We start from the raw sequence: 23,158 nt of genomic DNA, 5'->3' as shown, positions 1-23,158 counted from the left end.
AGGTTGTTTTTACAATGCTTTAGATACATTTGAGGTTGTTTTTACAATGCTTTAGGCACATTTTAGGTTGTTTTTACAATGCTTTAGGTACATTTTAGGTTGTTTTTACAATGCTTTAGGCACATTTTAGGTTGTTTTTACAATGCTTTAGGCACATTTTAGGTTGTTTTTACAATGCTTTAGGCACATTTTAGGTTGTTTTTACAATGCTTTAGGCACATTTTAGGTTGTTTTTACAATGCTTTAGGTACATTTTAGGTTGTTTTTACAATGCTTTAGGCACATTTAGGTTGTTTTTACAGTGCTTTAGGTACATTTTAGTTGTTTTTACAATGCTTTAGGCACATTTTAGGTTGTTTTTACAATGCTTTAGGTACATTTTAGGTTGTTTTTACAATGCTTTAGGCACATTTTAGGTTGTTTTTACAATGCTTTAGGTACATTTTAGGTTGTTTTACAGTGCTTTAGGCACATTTTAGTTTTTTTTACAATGCTTTAGGTACATTTTAGTTTTTTTTCAGTGCTTTAGGCACATTTTAGGTTGTTTTTACAATGCTTTAGGCACATTTTAGTTTTTTTTTACAATGCTTTAGGTTCATTTGAGGTTGTTTTTACAATGCTTTAGATACATTTGAGGTTGTTTTTACAATGCTTTAGATACATTTGAGGTTGTTTTTACAATGCTTTAGATACATTTTAGTTTTTTTTACAATGCTTTAGGTACATTTTAGTTTTTTTTTACAATGCTTTAGGTACATTTTAGTTTTTTTACAATGCTTTAGGTACATTTTAGGTTGTTTTTACAATGCTTTAGGCACATTTTAGGTTGTTTTTACAATGTTTTAGGCACATTTTAGGTTGTTTTTACAATGGTTTAGGCACATTTTAGGTTGTTTTTACAATGCTTTAGATACATTTTAGGTTGTTTTTACAATGCTTTATGCACATTTGAGGTTGTTTTTACAATGCTTTATGCACATTTTAGGTTGTTTTTACAATGCTTTATGCACATTTTAGGTTGTTTTTACAATGCTTTATGCACATTCTAGGTTGTTTTTACAATGCTTTATGCACATTTTAGGTTGTTTTTACAGTGCTTTATGCACATTTTAGGTTGTTTTTACAGTGCTTTAGGCACATTTTAGGTTGTTTTTACAATGGTTTAGGTACATTTTAGGTTGTTTTTACAGTGCTTTATGCACATTTGAGGTTGTTTTTACAGTGCTTTAGGCTCATTTTAGGTTGTTTTTACAATGCTTTATGGACATTTTAGGTTGTTTTTACAATGGTTTAGGTACATTTTAGGTTGTTTTTACAATGCTTTAGGTACATTTTAGTTTGTTTTTACAATGCTTTAGGCACATTTTAGGTTGTTTTTACAATGCTTTAGGCACATTTTAGGTTGTTTTTACAATGCTTTAGGTACATTTTAGGTTGTTTTTACAATGCTTTAGGCACATTTTAGGTTGTTTTTACAATGGTTTAGGCACATTTTAGGTTGTTTTTACAATGCTTTAGGCACATTTTAGGTTGTTTTTACAATGCTTTAGGCACATTTTAGGTTGTTTTTACAATGGTTTAGGCACATTTTAGGTTGTTTTTACAATGCTTTATGCACATTTTAGGTTGTTTTTACAGTGCTTTATGCACATTTTAGGTTGTTTTTACAATGCTTTATGCACATTTTAGGTTGTTTTTACAATGCTTTATGCACATTTTAGGTTGTTTTTACAATGCTTTATGCACATTTTAGGTTGTTTTTACAATGCTTTATGCACATTTTAGGTTGTTTTTACAATGCTTTAGGTACATTTTAGGTTGTTTTTACAGTGCTTAACCCACATTTGAGGTTGTTTTTACAATGCTTTATGCACATGTTAGGTTGTTTTTACAATGCTTTAGATACATTTTAGGTTGTTTTTACAATGCTTTATGCACATTTTAGGTTGTTTTTACAGTGCTTTAGGCACATTTTAGGTTGTTTTTACAATGGTTTAGGTACATTTTAGGTTGTTTTTACAGTGCTTTATGCACATTTGAGGTTGTTTTTACAGTGCTTTAGGCTCATTTTAGGTTGTTTTTACAATGCTTTATGGACATTTTAGGTTGTTTTTACAATGGTTTAGGTACATTTTAGGTTGTTTTTACAATGCTTTAGGTACATTTTAGTTTGTTTTTACAATGCTTTAGGCACATTTTAGGTTGTTTTTACAATGCTTTAGGCACATTTTAGGTTGTTTTTACAATGCTTTATGTACATTTTAGGTTGTTTTTACAATGCTTTAGGCACATTTTAGGTTGTTTTTACAATGGTTTAGGCACATTTTAGGTTGTTTTTACAATGCTTTAGGCACATTTTAGGTTGTTTTTACAATGCTTTAGGCACATTTTAGGTTGTTTTTACAATGCTTTAGGCACATTTTAGGTTGTTTTTACAATGCTTTAGGTACATTTTAGGTTGTTTTTACAATGCTTTAGGCACATTTTAGGTTGTTTTTACAGTGCTTTAGGTACATTTTAGTTGTTTTTACAATGCTTTAGGTACATTTTAGGTTGTTTTTACAATGCTTTAGGTACATTTTAGGTTGTTTTTACAGTGCTTTTGCACATTTGAGGTTGTTTTTACAGTGCTTTAGGCTCATTTTAGGTTGTTTTTACAATGCTTTATGGACATTTTAGGTTGTTTTTACAATGGTTTAGGTACATTTTAGGTTGTTTTTACAATGCTTTAGGTACATTTTAGTTTGTTTTTACAATGCTTTAGGCACATTTTAGGTTGTTTTTACAATGCTTAAGGCACATTTTAGGTTGTTTTTACAATGCTTTAGGTACATTTTAGGTTGTTTTTACAATGCTTTAGGTACATTTTAGGTTGTTTTTACAATGGTTTAGGCACATTTTAGGTTGTTTTTACAATGCTTTAGGCACATTTTAGGTTGTTTTTACAATGCTTTAGGCACATTTTAGGTTGTTTTTACAATGCTTTAGGCACATTTTAGGTTGTTTTTACAATGCTTTAGGTACATTTTAGGTTGTTTTTACAATGCTTTAGGCACATTTTAGGTTGTTTTTACAGTGCTTTAGGTACATTTTAGTTGTTTTTACAATGCTTTAGGTACATTTTAGGTTGTTTTTACAATGCTTTAGGTACATTTTAGGTTGTTTTTACAATGCTTTAGGCACATTTTAGGTTGTTTTTACAATGCTTTAGGTACATTTCAGGTTGTTTTACAGTGCTTTAGGCACATTTTAGTTTTTTTACAATGCTTTAGGTACATTTTAGTTTTTTTTCAGTGCTTTAGGCACATTTTAGGTTGTTTTTACAATGCTTTAGGCACATTTTAGGTTGTTTTTACAATGCTTTAGGTACATTTTAGGTTGTTTTTACAATGGTTTAGGTACATTTTAGGTTGTTTTTACAATGCTTTAGGTACATTTTAGTTTGTTTTACAATGCTTTAGGCACATTTTAGGTTGTTTTTACAATGCTTAAGGCACATTTTAGGTTGTTTTTACAATGCTTTAGGTACATTTTAGGTTGTTTTTACAATGCTTTAGGTACATTTTAGGTTGTTTTTACAATGGTTTAGGCACATTTTAGGTTGTTTTTACAATGCTTTAGGCACATTTTAGGTTGTTTTTACAATGCTTTAGGCACATTTTAGGTTGTTTTTACAATGCTTTAGGCACATTTTAGGTTGTTTTTACAATGCTTTAGGTACATTTTAGGTTGTTTTTACAATGCTTTAGGCACATTTTAGGTTGTTTTTACAGTGCTTTAGGTACATTTTAGTTGTTTTTACAATGCTTTAGGTACATTTTAGGTTGTTTTTACAATGCTTTAGGTACATTTTAGGTTGTTTTTACAATGCTTTAGGCACATTTTAGGTTGTTTTTACAATGCTTTAGGTACATTTCAGGTTGTTTTACAGTGCTTTAGGTACATTTTAGTTTTTTTACAGTGCTTTAGGCACATTTTAGGTTGTTTTTACAATGCTTTAGGCACATTTTAGTTTTTTTTTACAATGCTTTAGGTTCATTTGAGGTTGTTTTTACAATGCTTTAGATACATTTGAGGTTGTTTTTACAATGCTTTAGATACATTTGAGGTTGTTTTTACAATGCTTTAGATACATTTTAGTTTTTTTTACAATGCTTTAGGTACATTTTAGTTTTTTTTTACAATGCTTTAGGCACATTTTAGTTTTTTTTTACAATGCTTTAGGTTCATTTGAGGTTGTTTTTACAATGCTTTAGATACATTTGAGGTTGTTTTTACAATGCTTTAGATACATTTGAGGTTGTTTTTACAATGCTTTAGATACATTTTAGTTTTTTTTACAATGCTTTAGGTACATTTTAGTTTTTTTTTACAATGCTTTAGGTACATTTTAGGTTGTTTTTACAGTGCTTTAGGCACATTTTAGGTTGTTTTTACAATGGTTTAGGTACATTTTAGGTTGTTTTTACAGTGCTTTATGCACATTTGAGGTTGTTTTTACAGTGCTTTAGGCTCATTTTAGGTTGTTTTTACAATGCTTTATGGACATACTTTAGGTTGTTTTTACAATGACATTTTAGGTTGTTTTTACAATGGTTTAGGTACATTTTAGGTTGTTTTTACAATGCTTTAGGTACATTTTAGTTTGTTTTTACAATGCTTTAGGCACATTTTAGGTTGTTTTTACAATGCTTTAGGCACATTTTAGGTTGTTTTTACAATGCTTTAGGTACATTTTAGGTTGTTTTTACAATGCTTTAGGCACATTTTAGGTTGTTTTTACAATGCTTTAGGCACATTTTAGGTTGTTTTTACAATGCTTTAGGTACATTTTAGGTTTTTACAATGCTTTAGGTTTTTAGGTTGTTTTTACAATGCTTTAGGTACATTTTAGGTTGTTTTTACATGCTTTAGGCACATTTTAGGTTGTTTTTACAATGCTTTAGGCACATTTTAGGTTGTTTTTACATGCTTTAGGCACATTTTAGGTTGTTTTTACAATGCTTTAGGTACATTTTAGGTTGTTTTTACAATGCTTTAGGCACATTTTAGGTTGTTTTTACAATGCTTTAGGTACATTTTAGTTTTTTTACAATGCTTTAGGTACAATGTTTTACATGCTTTAGGCTTTTAGGTTGTTTTTACAATGCTTTAGGACATTTTTACAATGCTTTAGGTTTTAGTTGTTTTTACAATGCTTTAGGTACATTTTAGGTTGTTTTACAATGGTTTTAGGTTGTTTTTACATTTTAGGTTGTTTTTACAATGCTTTAGGCACATTTTAGGTTGTTTTTACAATGCTTTAGTTGGTTGTTTTTACAATGCTTTAGGCACATTTTAGGTTGTTTTTACAATGCTTTAGGTACATTTTAGTTGTTTTTACAATGTTTTTAGGTTGTTTTTACAATGCTTTAGGTACATTTTAGGTTGTTTTTACAATGCTTTAGGTACATTTTAGGTTGTTTTTACAATGCTTTAGGTACATTTTAGGTTGTTTTACAGTGCTTTAGGCACATTTTAGTTTTTACAATGCTTTAGGTTTTTACAGTGCTTTAGGCACATTTTAGGTTGTTTTTACAATGCTTTAGGCACATTTTAGGTTGTTTTTACAATGCTTTAGGCACATTTGAGGTTGTTTTTACAATGCTTTAGGCACATTTTAGGTTGTTTTTACAATGCTTTAGGCACATTTTAGGTTGTTTTTACAATGCTTTAGGTACATTTTAGGTTGTTTTTACAATGCTTTAGGCACATTTTAGGTTGTTTTACAATGCTTTAGGCACATTTTAGGTTGTTTTTACAATGCTTTAGGCACATTTTAGGTTGTTTTTACAATGCTTTAGGCACATTTTAGGTTGTTTTTACAATGCTTTAGGTACATTTTAGGTTGTTTTTACAATGCTTTAGGCACATTTAGGTTGTTTTTACAGTGCTTTAGGTACATTTTAGTTGTTTTTACAATGCTTTAGGCACATTTTAGGTTGTTTTTACAATGCTTTAGGTACATTTTAGGTTGTTTTTACAATGCTTTAGGTACATTTTAGGTTGTTTTTACAATGCTTTAGGTACATTTTAGGTTGTTTTTACAGTGCTTTAGGCACATTTTAGGTTTTTTTACAATGCTTTAGGTACATTTTAGTTTTTTTACAGTGCTTTAGGCACATTTTAGGTTGTTTTTACAATGCTTTAGGCACATTTTAGGTTGTTTTTACAATGCTTTAGGTTCATTTTAGGTTGTTTTTACAATGCTTTAGGTACATTTTAGGTTGTTTTTACAATGCTTTAGGCACATTTTAGGTTGTTTTTACAATGCTTTAGGTACATTTTAGGTTGTTTTTACAATGCTTTAGGCACATTTTAGGTTGTTTTTACAATGCTTTAGGCACATTTTAGGTTGTTTTTACAATGCTTTAGGCACATTTTAGGTTGTTTTTACAATGCTTTAGGCACATTTTAGGTTGTTTTTACAATGCTTTAGGTACATTTTAGGTTGTTTTTACAATGCTTTAGGCACATTTTAGGTTGTTTTTACAATGCTTTAGGTACATTTTAGTTGTTTTTACAATGCTTTAGGTACATTTTAGGTTGTTTTTACAATGCTTTAGGTACATTTTAGGTTGTTTTTACAATGCTTTAGGTACATTTTAGGTTGTTTTTACAATGCTTTAGGTACATTTTAGGTTGTTTTTACAGTGCTTTAGGCACATTTTAGTTTTTACAATGCTTTAGGTACATTTTAGTTTTTTTTTACAGTGCTTTAGGCACATTTTAGGTTGTTTTTACAATGCTTTAGGCACATTTTAGTTTTTTTACAATGCTTTAGGTTCATTTGAGGTTGTTTTTACAATGCTTTAGGTACATTTTAGGTTGTTTTTGCTTTAGGTACATTTTAGTTTGTTTTTACAATGCTTTAGGCACATTTTAGTTTTTACAATGTTTTTAGTTTTTTTACAATGCTTTAGGTACATTTTAGGTTGTTTTTACAATGCTTTAGGTACATTTTAGGTTGTTTTTACAATGCTTTAGGCACATTTTAGGTTGTTTTTACAATGCTTTAGGCACATTTTAGGTTGTTTTTACAATGCTTTAGGCACATTTTAGGTTGTTTTTACAATGCTTTAGGCACATTTTAGGTTGTTTTTACAATGCTTTAGGTACATTTTAGGTTGTTTTTACAATGCTTTAGGCACATTTTAGGTTGTTTTTACAATGCTTTAGGTACATTTGAGGTTGTTTTTACAATGCTTTAGGCACATTTTAGGTTGTTTTTACAGTGCTTTAGGTACATTTTAGTTGTTTTTACAATGCTTTAGGTACATTTTAGGTTGTTTTTACAATGCTTTAGGTACATTTTAGGTTATTTTTACAATGCTTTAGGTACATTTTAGGTTGTTTTTACAATGCTTTAGGTACATTTTAGGTTGTTTTACAGTGCTTTAGGCACATTTTAGTTTTTTTTACAATGCTTTAGGTACATTTTAGTTTTTTTTTTTCAGTGCTTTAGGCACATTTTAGGTTGTTTTTACAATGCTTTAGGCACATTTTAGGTTGTTTTTTTTTACAATGCTTTAGGTTCATTTGAGGTTGTTTTTACAATGCTTTAGATACATTTGAGGTTGTTTTTACAATGCTTTAGGCACATTTTAGGTTGTTTTTACAATGCTTTAGGTACATTTTAGGTTGTTTTTACAATGCTTTAGGCACATTTTAGGTTGTTTTTACAATGCTTTAGGCACATTTTAGGTTGTTTTTACAATGCTTTAGGCACATTTTAGGTTGTTTTTACAATGCTTTAGGCACATTTTAGGTTGTTTTACAGTGCTTTAGGCACATTTTAGTTTTTTTTACAATGCTTTAGGCACATTTAGGTTGTTTTTACAGTGCTTTAGGTACATTTTAGTTGTTTTTACAATGCTTTAGGTACATTTTAGGTTGTTTTTACAATGCTTTAGGTACATTTTAGGTTGTTTTTACAATGCTTTAGGTACATTTTAGGTTGTTTTTACAATGCTTTAGGTACATTTTAGGTTGTTTTACAGTGCTTTAGGCACATTTTAGTTTTTTTACAATGCTTTAGGTACATTTTAGTTTTTTTACAGTTTTAGGCACATTTTAGTTTTTACAATGCTTTAGGCACATTTTAGTTTTTTTACAATGCTTTAGGTTCATTTGAGGTTGTTTTTACAATGCTTTAGATACATTTGAGGTTGTTTTTACAATGCTTTAGATACATTTGAGGTTGTTTTTACAATGCTTTAGATACATTTTAGTTTTTTTACAATGCTTTAGGTACATTTTAGTTTTTTTTTTTACAATGCTTTAGGTTTTTTTTTTTTACAATGCTTTAGGTACATTTTAGGTTGTTTTTACAATGCTTTAGGCACATTTTAGGTTGTTTTTACAATGTTTTAGGCACATTTTAGGTTGTTTTTACAATGGTTTAGGCACATTTTAGGTTGTTTTTACAATGCTTTAGATACATTTTAGGTTGTTTTTACAATGCTTTATGCACATTTGAGGTTGTTTTTACAATGCTTTATGCACATTTTAGGTTGTTTTTACAATGCTTTATGCACATTTTAGGTTGTTTTTACAATGCTTTATGCACATTCTAGGTTGTTTTTACAATGCTTTATGCACATTTTAGGTTGTTTTTACAGTGCTTTATGCACATTTTAGGTTGTTTTTACAGTGCTTTAGGCACATTTTAGGTTGTTTTTACAATGGTTTAGGTACATTTTAGGTTGTTTTTACAGTGCTTTATGCACATTTGAGGTTGTTTTTACAGTGCTTTAGGCTCATTTTAGGTTGTTTTTACAATGCTTTATGGACATTTTAGGTTGTTTTTACAATGGTTTAGGTACATTTTAGGTTGTTTTTACAATGCTTTAGGTACATTTTAGTTTGTTTTTACAATGCTTTAGGCACATTTTAGGTTGTTTTTACAATGCTTTAGGCACATTTTAGGTTGTTTTTACAATGCTTTAGGTACATTTTAGGTTGTTTTTACAATGCTTTAGGCACATTTTAGGTTGTTTTTACAATGGTTTAGGCACATTTTAGGTTGTTTTTACAATGCTTTAGGCACATTTTAGGTTGTTTTTACAATGCTTTAGGCACATTTTAGGTTGTTTTTACAATGGTTTAGGCACATTTTAGGTTGTTTTTACAATGCTTTATGCACATTTTAGGTTGTTTTTACAGTGCTTTATGCACATTTTAGGTTGTTTTTACAATGCTTTATGCACATTTTAGGTTGTTTTACAATGCTTTATGCACATTTTAGGTTGTTTTTACAATGCTTTATGCACATTTTAGGTTGTTTTTACAATGCTTTATGCACATTTTAGGTTGTTTTTACAATGCTTTAGGTACATTTTAGGTTGTTTTTACAGTGCTTAACCCACATTTGAGGTTGTTTTTACAATGCTTTATGCACATGTTAGGTTGTTTTTACAATGCTTTAGATACATTTTAGGTTGTTTTTACAATGCTTTATGCACATTTTAGGTTGTTTTTACAGTGCTTTAGGCACATTTTAGGTTGTTTTTACAATGGTTTAGGTACATTTTAGGTTGTTTTTACAGTGCTTTATGCACATTTGAGGTTGTTTTTACAGTGCTTTAGGCTCATTTTAGGTTGTTTTTACAATGCTTTATGGACATTTTAGGTTGTTTTTACAATGGTTTAGGTACATTTTAGGTTGTTTTTACAATGCTTTAGGTACATTTTAGTTTGTTTTTACAATGCTTTAGGCACATTTTAGGTTGTTTTTACAATGCTTTAGGCACATTTTAGGTTGTTTTTACAATGCTTTATGTACATTTTAGGTTGTTTTTACAATGCTTTAGGCACATTTTAGGTTGTTTTTACAATGGTTTAGGCACATTTTAGGTTGTTTTTACAATGCTTTAGGCACATTTTAGGTTGTTTTTACAATGCTTTAGGCACATTTTAGGTAGTTTTTACAATGCTTTAGGCACATTTTAGGTTGTTTTTACAATGCTTTAGGTACATTTTAGGTTGTTTTTACAATGCTTTAGGCACATTTTAGGTTGTTTTTACAGTGCTTTAGGTACATTTTAGTTGTTTTTACAATGCTTTAGGTACATTTTAGGTTGTTTTTACAATGCTTTAGGTACATTTTAGGTTGTTTTTACAGTGCTTTTTGCACATTTGAGGTTGTTTTTACAGTGCTTTAGGCTCATTTTAGGTTGTTTTTACAATGCTTTATGGACATTTTAGGTTGTTTTTACAATGGTTTAGGTACATTTTAGGTTGTTTTTACAATGCTTTAGGTACATTTTAGTTTGTTTTTACAATGCTTTAGGCACATTTTAGGTTGTTTTTACAATGCTTAAGGCACATTTTAGGTTGTTTTTACAATGCTTTAGGTACATTTTAGGTTGTTTTTACAATGCTTTAGGTACATTTTAGGTTGTTTTTACAATGGTTTAGGCACATTTTAGGTTGTTTTTACAATGCTTTAGGCACATTTTAGGTTGTTTTTACAATGCTTTAGGCACATTTTAGGTTGTTTTTACAATGCTTTAGGCACATTTTAGGTTGTTTTTACAATGCTTTAGGTACATTTTAGGTTGTTTTTACAATGCTTTAGGCACATTTTAGGTTGTTTTTACAGTGCTTTAGGTACATTTTAGTTGTTTTTACAATGCTTTAGGTACATTTTAGGTTGTTTTTACAATGCTTTAGGTACATTTTAGGTTGTTTTTACAATGCTTTAGGCACATTTTAGGTTGTTTTTACAATGCTTTAGGTACATTTCAGGTTGTTTTACAGTGCTTTAGGCACATTTTAGTTTTTTTACAATGCTTTAGGTACATTTTAGTTTTTTCAGTGCTTTAGGCACATTTTAGTTTTTTTTACAATGCTTTAGGTACATTTTAGTTTTTTTTTACAATGCTTTAGGTACATTTTAGGTTGTTTTTACAATGGTTTAGGTACATTTTAGGTTGTTTTTACAATGCTTTAGGTACATTTTAGTTTGTTTTTACAATGCTTTAGGCACATTTTAGGTTGTTTTTACAATGCTTAAGGCACATTTTAGGTTGTTTTTACAATGCTTTAGGTACATTTTAGGTTGTTTTTACAATGCTTTAGGTACATTTTAGGTTGTTTTTACAATGGTTTAGGCACATTTTAGGTTGTTTTTACAATGCTTTAGGCACATTTTAGGTTGTTTTTACAATGCTTTAGGCACATTTTAGGTTGTTTTACAATGCTTTAGGCACATTTTAGGTTGTTTTTACAATGCTTTAGGTACATTTTAGGTTGTTTTTACAATGCTTTAGGCACATTTTAGGTTGTTTTTACAGTGCTTTAGGTACATTTTAGTTGTTTTTACAATGCTTTAGGTACATTTTAGGTTGTTTTTACAATGCTTTAGGTACATTTTAGGTTGTTTTTACAATGCTTTAGGCACATTTTAGGTTGTTTTTACAATGCTTTAGGTACATTTCAGGTTGTTTTACAGTGCTTTAGGCACATTTTAGTTTTTTTTTTCAGTGCTTTAGGCACATTTTAGGTTGTTTTTACAATGCTTTAGGCACATTTTAGTTTTTTTACAATGCTTTAGGTTCATTTGAGGTTGTTTTTACAATGCTTTAGATACATTTGAGGTTGTTTTTACAATGCTTTAGATACATTTGAGGTTGTTTTTACAATGCTTTAGATACATTTTAGTTTTTTTTTACAATGGTTTAGGTACATTTTAGTTTTTTTTACAATGCTTTAGGCACATTTTAGTTTTTTTACAATGCTTTAGGTTCATTTGAGGTTGTTTTTACAATGCTTTAGATACATTTGAGGTTGTTTTACAATGCTTTAGATACATTTGAGGTTGTTTTTACAATGCTTTAGATACATTTTAGTTTTTTTTACAATGCTTTAGGTACATTTTAGTTTTTTTTTACAATGCTTTAGGTACATTTTAGGTTGTTTTTACAGTGCTTTAGGCACATTTTAGGTTGTTTTTACAATGGTTTAGGTACATTTTAGGTTGTTTTTACAGTGCTTTATGCACATTTGAGGTTGTTTTTACAGTGCTTTAGGCTCATTTTAGGTTGTTTTTACAATGCTTTATGGACATTTTAGGTTGTTTTTACAATGGTTTAGGTACATTTTAGGTTGTTTTTACAATGCTTTAGGCACATTGTAGGTTGTTTTTACAATGCTTTAGGTACATTTTAGGTTGTTTTTACAATGCTTTAGGCACATTTTAGGTTGTTTTTACAGTGCTTTAGGTACATTTTAGTTGTTTTTACAATGCTTTAGGTACATTTTAGGTTGTTTTTACAATGGTTTAGGCACATTTTAGGTTGTTTTACAATGCTTTAGGCACATTTTAGGTTGTTTTTACAATGCTTTAGGCACATTTTAGGTTGTTTTTACAATGCTTTAGGCACATTTTAGGTTGTTTTTACAATGCTTTAGGTACATTTTAGGTTGTTTTTACAATGCTTTAGGCACATTTTAGGTTGTTTTTACAGTGCTTTAGGTACATTTTAGTTGTTTTTACAATGCTTTAGGTACATTTTAGGTTGTTTTTACAATGCTTTAGGTACATTTTAGGTTGTTTTTACAGTGCTTTTGCACATTTGAGGTTGTTTTTACAGTGCTTTAGGCTCATTTTAGGTTGTTTTTACAATGCTTTATGGACATTTTAGGTTGTTTTTACAATGGTTTAGGTACATTTTAGGTTGTTTTTACAATGCTTTAGGTACATTTTAGTTTGTTTTTACAATGCTTTAGGTACATTTTAGGTTGTTTTTACAATGGTTTAGGCACATTTTAGGTTGTTTTTACAATGCTTTAGGCACATTTTAGGTTGTTTTTACAATGCTTTAGGCACATTTTAGGTTGTTTTTACAATGCTTTAGGCACATTTTAGGTTGTTTTTACAATGCTTTAGGCACATTTTAGGTTGTTTTTACAATGGTTTAGGCACATTTTAGGTTGTTTTTACAATGCTTTAGGCACATTTTAGGTTGTTTTTACAATGCTTTAGGCACATTTTAGGTTGTTTTTACAATGCTTTAGGCACATTTTAGGTTGTTTTTACAATGCTTTAGGTACATTTTAGGTTGTTTTTACAATGCTTTAGGCACATTTTAGGTTGTTTTTACAGTGCTTTAGGTACATTTTAGTTGTTTTTACAATGCTTTAGGTACATTTTAGGTTGTTTTTACAATGCTTTAGGTACATTTTAGGTTGTTTTTACAGTGCTTTTGCACATTTGAGGTTGTTTTTACAGTGCTTTAGGCTCATTTTAGGTTGTTTTTACAATGCTTTATGGACATTTTAGGTTGTTTTTACAATGGTTTAGGTACATTTAGGTTGTTTTTACAATGCTTTAGGTACATTTTAGTTTGTTTTTACAATGCTTTAGGCACATTTTAGGTTGTTTTTACAATGCTTAAGGCACATTTTAGGTTGTTTTTACAATGCTTTAGGTACATTTTAGGTTGTTTTTACAATGCTTTAGGTACATTTTAGGTTGTTTTTACAATGGTTTAGGCACATTTTAGGTTGTTTTTACAATGCTTTAGGCACATTTTAGGTTGTTTTTACAATGCTTTAGGCACATTTTAGGTTGTTTTTACAATGCTTTAGGCACATTTTAGGTTGTTTTTACAATGCTTTAGGTACATTTTAGGTTGTTTTTACAATGCTTTAGGCACATTTTAGGTTGTTTTTACAGTGCTTTAGGTACATTTTAGTTGTTTTTACAATGCTTTAGGTACATTTTAGGTTGTTTTTACAATGCTTTAGGTACATTTTAGGTTGTTTTTACAATGCTTTAGGCACATTTTAGGTTGTTTTTACAATGCTTTAGGTACATTTCAGGTTGTTTTACAGTGCTTTAGGCACATTTTAGTTTTTTTTACAATGCTTTAGGTACATTTTAGTTTTTTTTCAGTGCTTTAGGCACATTTTAGGTTGTTTTTACAATGCTTTAGGCACATTTTTTTTTTTTTTTTTACAATGCTTTAGATACATTTGAGGTTGTTTTTACAATGCTTTAGATACATTTGAGGTTGTTTTTACAATGCTTTAGATACATTTTAGTTTTTTTTACAATGCTTTAGGTACATTTTAGTTTTTTTTACAATGCTTTAGGCACATTTTAGTTTTTTTACAATGCTTTAGGTTCATTTGAGGTTGTTTTTACAATGCTTTAGATACATTTGAGGTTGTTTTTACAATGCTTTAGATACATTTGAGGTTGTTTTTACAATGCTTTAGATACATTTTAGTTTTTTACAATGCTTTAGGTACATTTTCGTTTTTTTACAATGCTTTAGGTACATTTTAGTTTTTTTACAATGCTTTAGGTACATTTTAGGTTGTTTTTACAATGCTTTAGGCACATTTTAGGTTGTTTTTACAATGTTTTAGGCACATTTTAGGTTGTTTTTACAATGGTTTAGGCACATTTTAGGTTGTTTTTACAATGCTTAAGATACATTTTAGGTTGTTTTTACAATGCTTTATGCACATTTTAGGTTGTTTTTACACTGCTTTATGCACATTTTAGGTTGTTTTTACAGTGCTTAACCCACATTTTAGGTTGTTTTTACAATGCTTTATGCACATTTGAGGTTGTTTTTACAATGCTTTAAGCACATTTTAGGTTGTTTTTACAATGCTTTATGCACATTTTAGGTTGTTTTTACAATGCTTTATGCACATTCTAGGTTGTTTTTACAATGCTTTATGCACATTTTAGGATGTTTTTACAGTGCTTTATGCACATTTTAGGTTGTTTTTACAATGCTTTATGCACATTTTAGGTTGTTTTTACAATGCTTTATGCACATTTTAGGTTATTTTTACAATGCTTTATGCACATTTTAGGTTGTTTTTACAATGCTTTATGCACATTTTAGGTTGTTTTTACAATGCTTTAGGTACATTTTAGGTTGTTTTTACCATGCTTAACCCACATTTGAGGTTGTTTTTACAATGCTTTATGCACATGTTAGGTTGTTTTTACAATGGTTTAGGTACATTTTAGGTTGTTTTTACAGTGCTTTATGCACATTTGAGGTTGTTTTTACAGTGCTTTAGGCTCATTTTAGGTTGTTTTTACAATGCTTTATGGACATTTTAGGTTGTTTTTACAATGCTTTATGCACATTTTAGGTTGTTTTTACAATCCTTTATGCACATTTTAGGTTGTTTTTACAATGCTTTATGCACATTTTAGGTTGTTTTTACAATGCTATAGGCACATTTTAGGTTGTTTTTACAATGCTTTACGCACCTTTTAGGTTGTTTTTACAGTGCTTTAGGCACATTTTAGGTTCTTTTTACAATGCTTAACCCACATTTTAGGTTGTTTTTACAATGCTTTACGCACCTTTTAGGTTGTTTTTACAATGCTTTAGGTACATTTTAGGTTGTTTTTACAGTGCTTAACCCACATTTGAGGTTGTTTTTACAATGCTTTATGCACATGTTAGGTTGTTTTTACAATGCTTTAGATACATTTTAGGTTGTTTTTACAATGCTTTATGCACATTTTAGGTTGTTTTTACAGTGCTTTAGGCACATTTTAGGTTGTTTTTACAATGCTTTATGCACATTTTAGGTTGTTTTTACAATGCTTTAGGTACATTTTAGGTTGTTTTTACAGTGCTTAACCCACATTTGAGGTTGTTTTTACAATGCTTTATGCACATGTTAGGTTGTTTTTACAATGCTTTAGATACATTTTAGGTTGTTTTTACAATGCTTTATGCACATTTTAGGTTGTTTTTACAGTGCTTTAGGCACATTTTAGGTTGTTTTTACAATGGTTTAGGTACATTTTAGGTTGTTTTTACAGTGCTTTATGCACATTTGAGGTTGTTTTTACAGTGCTTTAGGCTCATTTTAGGTTGTTTTTACAATGGTTTAGGTACATTTTAGGTTGTTTTTACAATGCTTTAGGTACATTTTAGTTTGTTTTTACAATGCTTTAGGCACATTTTAGGTTGTTTTTACAATGCTTTAGGCACATTTTAGGTTGTTTTTACAATGCTTTATGTACATTTTAGGTTGTTTTTACAATGCTTTAGGCACATTTTAGGTTGTTTTTACAATGGTTTAGGCACATTTTAGGTTGTTTTTACAATGCTTTAGGCACATTTTAGGTTGTTTTTACAATGCTTTAGGCACATTTTAGGTTGTTTTTACAATGCTTTAGGCACATTTTAGGTTGTTTTTACAATGCTTTAGGTACATTTTAGGTTGTTTTTACAATGCTTTAGGCACATTTTAGGTTGTTTTTACAGTGCTTTAGGTACATTTTAGTTGTTTTTACAATGCTTTAGGTACATTTTAGGTTGTTTTTACAATGCTTTAGGTACATTTTAGGTTGTTTTTACAGTGTTTTTTGCACATTTGAGGTTGTTTTTACAGTGCTTTAGGCTCATTTTAGGTTGTTTTTACAATGCTTTATGGACATTTTAGGTTGTTTTTACAATGGTTTAGGTACATTTTAGGTTGTTTTTACAATGCTTTAGGTACATTTTAGTTTGTTTTTACAATGCTTTAGGCACATTTTAGGTTGTTTTTACAATGCTTAAGGCACATTTTAGGTTGTTTTTACAATGCTTTAGGTACATTTTAGGTTGTTTTTACAATGCTTTAGGTACATTTTAGGTTGTTTTTACAATGGTTTAGGCACATTTTAGGTTGTTTTTACAATGCTTTAGGCACATTTTAGGTTGTTTTTACAATGCTTTAGGCACATTTTAGGTTGTTTTTACAATGCTTTAGGCACATTTTAGGTTGTTTTTACAATGCTTTAGGTACATTTTAGGTTGTTTTTACAATGCTTTAGGCACATTTTAGGTTGTTTTTACAGTGCTTTAGGTACATTTTAGTTGTTTTTACAATGCTTTAGGTACATTTTAGGTTGTTTTTACAATGCTTTAGGTACATTTTAGGTTGTTTTTACAATGCTTTAGGCACATTTTAGGTTGTTTTTACAATGATTTAGGTACATTTCAGGTTGTTTTACAGTGCTTTAGGCACATTTTAGTTTTTTTTACAATGCTTTAGGTACATTTTAGTTTTTTTTCAGTGCTTTAGGCACATTTTAGGTTGTTTTTACAATGCTTTAGGCACATTTTAGGTTGTTTTTACAATGCTTTAGGTACATTTTAGGTTGTTTTTACAATGGTTTAGGTACATTTTAGGTTGTTTTTACAATGCTTTAGGTACATTTTAGTTTGTTTTTACAATGCTTTAGGCACATTTTAGGTTGTTTTTACAATGCTTTAGGTACATTTTAGGTTGTTTTTACAATGCTTTAGGTACATTTTAGGTTGTTTTTACAATGCTTTAGGTACATTTTAGGTTGTTTTTACAATGGTTTAGGCACATTTTAGGTTGTTTTTACAATGCTTTAGGCACATTTTAGGTTGTTTTTACAATGCTTTAGGCACATTTTAGGTTGTTTTTACAATGCTTTAGGCACATTTTAGGTTGTTTTTACAATGCTTTAGGTACATTTTAGGTTGTTTTTACAATGCTTTAGGCACATTTTAGGTTGTTTTTACAGTGCTTTAGGTACATTTTAGTTGTTTTTACAATGCTTTAGGTACATTTTAGGTTGTTTTTACAATGCTTTAGGTACATTTTAGGTTGTTTTTACAATGCTTTAGGCACATTTTAGGTTGTTTTTACAATGCTTTAGGTACATTTCAGGTTGTTTTACAGTGCTTTAGGCACATTTTAGTTTTTTTACAATGCTTTAGGTACATTTTAGGTTGTTTTTACAATGCTTTAGGCACATTTTAGTTTTTTTTTCAGTGCTTTAGGCACATTTTAGGTTGTTTTTACAATGCTTTAGGCACATTTTAGTTTTTTTTTTTACAATGCTTTAGGTTCATTTGAGGTTGTTTTTACAATGCTTTAGATACATTTGAGGTTGTTTTTACAATGCTTTAGATACATTTGAGGTTGTTTTTACAATGCTTTAGATACATTTTAGTTTTTTTACAATGCTTTAGGTACATTTTAGTTTTTTTTTACAATGCTTTAGGCACATTTTAGTTTTTTTTTTTACAATGCTTTAGGTTCATTTGAGGTTGTTTTTACAATGCTTTAGATACATTTGAGGTTGTTTTTACAATGCTTTAGATACATTTGAGGTTGTTTTTACAATGCTTTAGATACATTTTAGTTTTTTTTACAATGCTTTAGGTACATTTTAGTTTTTTTTTACAATGCTTTAGGTACATTTTAGGTTGTTTTTACAGTGCTTTAGGCACATTTTAGGTTGTTTTTACAATGGTTTAGGTACATTTTAGGTTGTTTTTACAGTGCTTTATGCACATTTGAGGTTGTTTTTACAGTGCTTTAGGCTCATTTTAGGTTGTTTTTACAATGCTTTATGGACATTTTAGGTTGTTTTTACAATGGTTTAGGTACATTTTAGGTTGTTTTTACAATGCTTTAGGTACATTTTAGTTTGTTTTTACAATGCTTTAGGCACATTTTAGGTTGTTTTTACAATGCTTTAGGCACATTTTAGGTTGTTTTTACAATGCTTTAGGTACATTTTAGGTTGTTTTTACAATGCTTTAGGCACATTTTAGGTTGTTTTTACAATGGTTTAGGCACATTTTAGGTTGTTTTTACAATGCTTTAGGCACATTTTAGGTTGTTTTTACAATGCTTTAGGCACATTTTAGGTTGTTTTTACAATGCTTTAGGCACATTTTAGGTTGTTTTTACAATGCTTTAGGTACATTTTAGGTTGTTTTTACAATGCTTTAGGCACATTTTAGGTTGTTTTTACAGTGCTTTAGGTACATTTGAGTTGTTTTTACAATGCTTTAGGTACATTTTAGGTTGTTTTTACAATGCTTTAGGTACATTTTAGGTTGTTTTTACAGTGCTTTTTGCACATTTGAGGTTGTTTTTACAGTGCTTTAGGCTCATTTTAGGTTGTTTTTACAATGCTTTATGGACATTTTAGGTTGTTTTTACAATGGTTTAGGTACATTTTAGGTTGTTTTTACAATGCTTTAGGTACATTTTAGTTTGTTTTTACAATGCTTTAGGTACATTTTAGGTTGTTTTTACAATGGTTTAGGCACATTTTAGGTTGTTTTTACAATGCTTTAGGCACATTTTAGGTTGTTTTTACAATGCTTTAGGCACATTTTAGGTTGTTTTTACAATGCTTTAGGCACATTTTAGGTTGTTTTTACAATGCTTTAGACACATTTTAGGTTGTTTTTACAATGGTTTAGGCTCATTTTAGGTTGTTTTTACAATGCTTTATGGACATTTTAGGTTGTTTTTACAATGGTTTAGGTACATTTTAGGTTGTTTTTACAATGCTTTAGGCACATTTTAGGTTGTTTTTACAATGCTTTAGGTACATTTTAGGTTGTTTTTACAATGCTTTAGGCACATTTTAGGTTGTTTTTACAGTGCTTTAGGTACATTTTAGTTGTTTTTACAATGCTTTAGGTACATTTTAGGTTGTTTTTACAATGCTTTAGGTACATTTTAGGTTGTTTTTACAGTGCTTTTTGCACATTTGAGGTTGTTTTTACAGTGCTTTAGGCTCATTTTAGGTTGTTTTTACAATGCTTTATGGACATTTTAGGTTGTTTTTACAATGGTTTAGGTACATTTTAGGTTGTTTTTACAATGCTTTAGGTACATTTTAGTTTGTTTTTACAATGCTTTAGGCACATTTTAGGTTGTTTTTACAATGCTTAAGGCACATTTTAGGTTGTTTTTACAATGCTTTAGGTACATTTTAGGTTGTTTTTACAATGCTTTAGGTACATTTTAGGTTGTTTTTACAATGGTTTAGGCACATTTTAGGTTGTTTTTACAATGCTTTAGGCACATTTTAGGTTGTTTTTACAATGCTTTAGGCACATTTTAGGTTGTTTTTACAATGCTTTAGGCACATTTTAGGTTGTTTTTACAATGCTTTAGGTACATTTTAGGTTGTTTTTACAATGCTTTAGGCACATTTTAGGTTGTTTTTACAGTGCTTTAGGTACATTTTAGTTGTTTTTACAATGCTTTAGGTACATTTTAGGTTGTTTTTACAATGCTTTAGGTACATTTTAGGTTGTTTTTACAATGCTTTAGGCACATTTTAGGTTGTTTTTACAATGCTTTAGGTACATTTCAGGTTGTTTTACAGTGCTTTAGGCACATTTTAGTTTTTTTTACAATGCTTTAGGTACATTTTAGTTTTTTTTCAGTGCTTTAGGCACATTTTAGGTTGTTTTTACAATGCTTTAGGCACATTTTAGTTTTTTTTTACAATGCTTTAGGTTCATTTGAGGTTGTTTTTACAATGCTTTAGATACATTTGAGGTTGTTTTTACAATGCTTTAGATACATTTTAGTTTTTTTTTACAATGCTTTAGGTACATTTTAGTTTTTTTACAATGCTTTAGGCACATTTTAGTTTTTTTTTTACAATGCTTTAGGTTCATTTGAGGTTGTTTTTACAATGCTTTAGATACATTTGAGGTTGTTTTTACAATGCTTTAGATACATTTGAGGTTGTTTTTACAATGCTTTAGATACATTTGAGGTTGTTTTTACAATGCTTTAGATACATTTGAGGTTTTTTTTACAATGCTTTAGGTACATTTTAGTTTTTTTTTTACAATGCTTTAGGCACATTTTAGTTTTTTTTACAATGCTTTAGGTTCATTTGAGGTTGTTTTTACAATGCTTTAGATACATTTGAGGTTGTTTTTACAATGCTTTAGATACATTTGAGGTTGTTTTTACAATGCTTTAGATACATTTTAGTTTTTTTACAATGCTTTAGGTACATTTTAGTTTTTTTTTACAATGCTTTAGGTACATTTTAGGTTGTTTTTACAATGCTTTAGGTACATTTTAGGTTGTTTTTACAGTGCTTTTTGCACATTTGAGGTTGTTTTACAGTGCTTTAGGCTCATTTTAGGTTGTTTTTACAATGCTTTATGGACATTTTAGGTTGTTTTTACAATGGTTTAGGTACATTTTAGGTTGTTTTTACAATGCTTTAGGTACATTTTAGTTTGTTTTTACAATGCTTTAGGCACATTTTAGGTTGTTTTTACAATGCTTAAGGCACATTTTAGGTTGTTTTTACAATGCTTTAGGTACATTTTAGGTTGTTTTTACAATGCTTTAGGTACATTTTAGGTTGTTTTTACAATGGTTTAGGCACATTTTAGGTTGTTTTTACAATGCTTTAGGCACATTTTAGGTTGTTTTTACAATGCTTTAGGCACATTTTAGGTTGTTTTTACAATGCTTTAGGCACATTTTAGGTTGTTTTTACAATGCTTTAGGTACATTTTAGGTTGTTTTTACAATGCTTTAGGCACATTTTAGGTTGTTTTTACAGTGCTTTAGGTACATTTTAGTTGTTTTTACAATGCTTTAGGTACATTTTAGGTTGTTTTTACAATGCTTTAGGTACATTTTAGGTTGTTTTTACAATGCTTTAGGCACATTTTAGGTTGTTTTTACAATGCTTTAGGTACATTTCAGGTTGTTTTACAGTGCTTTAGGCACATTTTAGTTTTTACAATGCTTTAGGTACATTTTAGTTTTTTTCAGTGCTTTAGGCACATTTTAGGTTGTTTTTACAATGCTTTAGGCACATTTTAGTTTTTTTTTACAATGCTTTAGATACATTTGAGGTTGTTTTTACAATGCTTTAGATACATTTGAGGTTGTTTTTACAATGCTTTAGATACATTTTAGTTTTTTTACAATGCTTTAGGTACATTTTAGTTTTTTTTACAATGCTTTAGGCACATTTTAGTTTTTTTTTACAATGCTTTAGGTTCATTTGAGGTTGTTTTTACAATGCTTTAGATACATTTGAGGTTGTTTTTACAATGCTTTAGATACATTTGAGGTTGTTTTTACAATGCTTTAGATACATTTGAGGTTGTTTTTACAATGCTTTAGATACATTTGAGGTTGTTTTTACAATGCTTTAGATACATTTTAGTTTTTTTTACAATGCTTTAGATACATTTTAGTTTTTTTTACAATGCTTTAGGCACATTTTAGTTTTTTTTTACAATGCTTTAGGTTCATTTGAGGTTGTTTTTACAATGCTTTAGATACATTTGAGGTTGTTTTTACAATGCTTTAGATACATTTGAGGTTGTTTTTACAATGCTTTAGATACATTTTAGTTTTTTTTACAATGCTTTAGGTACATTTTAGTTTTTTTTTACAATGCTTTAGGTACATTTTAGTTTTTTTTACAATGCTTTAGGTACATTTTAGGTTGTTTTTACAATGCTTTAGGCACATTTTAGGTTGTTTTTACAATGTTTTAGGCACATTTTAGGTTGTTTTTACAATGGTTTAGGCACATTTTAGGTTGTTTTTACAATGCTTAAGATACATTTTAGGTTGTTTTTACAATGCTTTATGCACATTTTAGGTTGTTTTTACACTGCTTTATGCACATTTTAGGTTGTTTTTACAGTGCTTAACCCACATTTTAGGTTGTTTTTACAATGCTTTATGCACATTTGAGGTTGTTTTTACAATGCTTTAAGCACATTTTAGGTTGTTTTTACAATGCTTTATGCACATTTTAGGTTGTTTTTACAATGCTTTATGCACATTCTAGGTTGTTTTTACAATGCTTTATGCACATTTTAGGATGTTTTTACAGTGCTTTATGCACATTTTAGGTTGTTTTTACAATGCTTTATGCACATTTTAGGTTGTTTTTACAATGCTTTATGCACATTTTAGGTTATTTTTACAATGCTTTATGCACATTTTAGGTTGTTTTTACAATGCTTTATGCACATTTTAGGTTGTTTTTACAATGCTTTAGGTACATTTTAGGTTGTTTTTACCATGCTTAACCCACATTTGAGGTTGTTTTTACAATGCTTTATGCACATGTTAGGTTGTTTTTACAATGGTTTAGGTACATTTTAGGTTGTTTTTACAGTGCTTTATGCACATTTGAGGTTGTTTTTACAGTGCTTTAGGCTCATTTTAGGTTGTTTTTACAATGCTTTATGGACATTTTAGGTTGTTTTTACAATGCTTTATGCACATTTTAGGTTGTTTTTACAATCCTTTATGCACATTTTAGGTTGTTTTTACAATGCTTTATGCACATTTT

The 23,158-nt window shown here is 29.3% G+C and overlaps 1 long non-coding RNA gene across 5 annotated transcripts; it reads left to right on the top strand.

The window, feature by feature from the left end:
* Nucleotides 1–1,497: 1,497 nt before the first annotated feature.
* On the top strand, nt 1,498–21,105 carry LOC127925935 (uncharacterized). Of its 5 annotated transcripts, none has more exons than XR_008122947.1 (5): nt 1,498–1,593; nt 9,064–9,255; nt 9,287–9,350; nt 15,582–15,901; nt 20,969–21,105. It is a non-coding gene; the product is annotated as an uncharacterized LOC127925935 (long non-coding RNA). The 5 variants fall into 5 exon arrangements; XR_008122945.1 differs by lacking the exon at nt 20,969–21,105 and adding an exon at nt 19,602–19,738; XR_008122943.1 differs by lacking the exon at nt 20,969–21,105 and adding an exon at nt 16,445–16,590.
* The last annotated feature ends 2,053 nt before the right edge of the window (nt 21,106–23,158 follow it).

Source organism: Oncorhynchus keta, unplaced genomic scaffold (assembly GCF_023373465.1).
Source record: "Oncorhynchus keta strain PuntledgeMale-10-30-2019 unplaced genomic scaffold, Oket_V2 Un_contig_6511_pilon_pilon, whole genome shotgun sequence".
Lineage (NCBI taxonomy): Eukaryota > Metazoa > Chordata > Actinopteri > Salmoniformes > Salmonidae > Oncorhynchus > Oncorhynchus keta.
This window is presented reverse-complemented; position numbering and strand designations above follow the sequence as displayed.